We start from the raw sequence: 3355 nt of genomic DNA on the forward strand, positions 1-3355 counted from the left end.
TCCACTTCTGGGGCCCACTTGGTGTGTGCTTGGGTCGAGCCTTAACTTTCCACGTGCAGAGGCCATTTGTGGAGTTGAACGTCAGGTTTTGATCCATTTTTGGCGTTCAACTCTGGTTTTGGATCCTTTTCTGGCGCTGGACGCCAGATTTGGGCAGAAAGCTGGCGTTGAATGCCAGTTTACGTCATCTATTCTTGGCCAAAGTATGAAGTATTATACATTGCTGGAAAGCCCTGGATGTCTACTTTCCAACGCAATTGGAAGCGCTCCATTTCGAGTTCTGTAGCTCAAGAAAATCCACTTTGAGTGCAGGGAGGTCAGAATCCAACAGCATCAGCAGTCCTTCTTCAACCTCTGAATCTGATTTCTGCTCAAGTCCCTCAATTTCAGCCAGAAAATACCTGAAATCACAGAAAAACACACAAAATCATAGTAAAGTCCAGAAATGTGAATTTAACATAAAAACTAATGAAAACATCCCTAAAATTAACTAGATCCTACTAAAAACATACTAAAAACAATGCCAAAAAGCGTATAAATTATCCGCTCATCATAGAGATAATCAAGGAAAGCACTGAAAAGGGAATTGTGACCGAGGAACAAAAGATGATATCCATGAAAAAGAGAAGGTCATCCAGAAGCAATCCAACCCCTACCCTAACAAGCAAGGAGGATCACTCTGATAACAATACCAGAAAGTTTGTTAGGAGGAATTCACATCCGAGGGCACTAATCTTCTCCTCTTCTCCCTTGGAGTCATTTCTTTTAACCAACTGGAAGAAAAGAAAGAAAATTTAACATTCAGGTGTCAAGCTAATGACATTAAAGAAGCTCTTGTTAGGAGGCAACCTAACCATAAGTATCATATAGTATTTCCTTCTTTTCTATTTTCTTTCTGTTACTCTAGTTTGATTTTATATTATTTTATTTTCTATTAATTTTTATAGTTTTCCTCTTTTTCTAACATTTGTGATCATGTGTAGCACTTAGAACAGAAATAGGAACGCATAGGGGAGAAACAGAACACCCTAGAGGATGCCCCTTACTGGCGTTCAACGCAAGAAGGGGGAAGAGAGCTTGGGCGTTCAACGCCCATAAGGGAAGCAGTCCTGGCATTTAAACGCCAACAGGGGACCAAGTTTTCTTTGCTTGGGGACAAGCAAACTTTTTAAGTTTGGTGTTGCAAAGCGAGCTCTAGGTGTATATTATCATCAATGGCACCAAAGGGAGGTGAATCATCTTCACAGAAGAGCACAGCCTGGGCAACCATCAGTACTGAGGTGGTTGAGTTTCATCCCCCCTTTCTTTCTGTTTTTCAGTATTTCATTCTATTTTCTATTTTCTATTCTAGCTTTTGCATGATCTTTTTCAAAATTTTGCTTTAGTAGTTTATTTTCACAATTTTCAAAAATTTTTATGGTTAAAGATGTCTCATGAATTGTCTACTAAGCTTAAAAAGAAAATAAAAAAAAAGAAGTAGCAAAATGCATAAGATTTCGAGTTAAATCATGAGTTATTCCAATTACTTAAGATGTGGTGGCCTTATCTCTATTTTCTGAATGTATGAATTAACTGCACATATTTGATATTGGAGTTGAGTATGTTGGCTCTTGAAGAATGGTGAATTTAGAGAAGTATTATTGATACTCTAAAAAATAAAAAAATATTGATTCTTGAAGTAAGAAAAAGGAGCAAAAAGAAAAAAAAAAGAAAAAAAAGAGCAATGATCCAAGGCTTTGAGTATCAATGGTTAGGAGGGTCAATTAATTGGCCTAAAAAGCTCAAATGACTTGTTATCCCTAACTAAATGCTTGTGGTGTGAAGGTGTCAAGTAAAAAGCTTGAGACTAAGCAGTTAAAGTCGTAGTCCAAAGCTAAAGAGTATGCTTAAGAACTCTGGGTGCCACTGTTTGGGAATTTAACCAAAGCTAAATTCGAATCCAAAGGGTTCTCCCAGTTAAGTGTCTGTGGCGTTTATGTATCCGGTGGTAATACTTGAAAACAAAATGCTTAGAGTCACGACTAGGCTCAAAGAGCTGCAAAGCACCAAAACAAAAAGCTGTGTTCAAGAATCAAGAAAAGCTAAAAGAAGAGAATTAATAATATCATCCGGATACTAATTCCAAGGGATGTCAATATTTCTGAGCTTCAAAGGAAAGTGAGACGCCAAAACTGTTCAGAAGTAAAGAGCTAATAGCCCCATTCAATATTTGGAACTGAGCTTCATTGACAACTCTGAGACGTATTGTATTTTTCTCTTCCAATTGTCCTATCCTGTTTTTGGTTGCTTAAAGACAAGCAACAGTTTAAGTTTGGTATTCTGATGACAGAGCATCTTATACCCTTTTTCACAGCATTTTTAGTGTATTTTTAGTTATATTTTATTAAGTCTTATTAAGTTTTAGAATGTTTTAGTGCAAAATTCACCTTTTGGATGCTACTTTGAGTTTTTGTATTTTTTCTATGATTTTAGGTGATTTTTGGGTGAAATTGGTGAAATCTGGCAAAGGCCGATTTAGAGGCAAAGAAAGGATAGCAGATGCTGTCAGATCCTGACCTCCGTGCATTCCAATGAGAATATTTTGAGTTACAGAGATCCAATTGACACGCTCTCAACGACGTTGGAAAGCTAACTTCCAGGAATTTCCAGCAAAATATAATGGTCTATACTTTTCTTTCGGAATCACTGTCCAAAGAGGGCGTTGAATGCCCACCTCTGGAGTTGAATGCCCATGAAGGACCAGCCTCCAAGTTGAACGCCCAAGACTGAAGTTCAACGCCCAAAGAGGAGCAGCCAGAGTTGAACGCCCAAGACTAGAGTTTAATGCCACCCAGGGAGCAAGGAAACAATACGCTCACCCCCCTAATGGGCGTTCAACGCCCAGAAGCCCAAGTTGAACGCCAGGCATACGAAGCACATGACCAAAGTGGGTCCAAAGTGGATTTTAGCACTTCTTAGCTTATCTTATTTCCCTTTTGTAATTTTTAATTAAAAATAATATCTTTTAGGTTTAGTCTTAGAGTTTTTATTATAAATAAGGTACTTCCTTCCTCCTGAGGATCAGGCCTCCCAGGAGGGGAGATGCACACACACATAGGGGTGTGCATGGTTCAGTTTTTCCATAAACTGAACTGAAACTGCACTAAACCATTTTAAATGGTTTAGAAACTGAACCAAACTGCTTTGTCATATAAGAAACTGGTTTTAAACCAGTTTATAATACAGTGCACCAGTTTAAACCAGTTTAAACTGGTTTATGCCTAAAACTAGTTTTCACACCCTCTCTCTCCCTCTCTTCCTTTCCTCTCTCTTTCTCTCTCTCTCTCTCCTTCCTCTCTCTCTCTCTCTCCCCTTC

This window comes from Arachis ipaensis, chromosome B05 (assembly GCF_000816755.2).
Source record: "Arachis ipaensis cultivar K30076 chromosome B05, Araip1.1, whole genome shotgun sequence".
Lineage (NCBI taxonomy): Eukaryota > Viridiplantae > Streptophyta > Magnoliopsida > Fabales > Fabaceae > Arachis > Arachis ipaensis.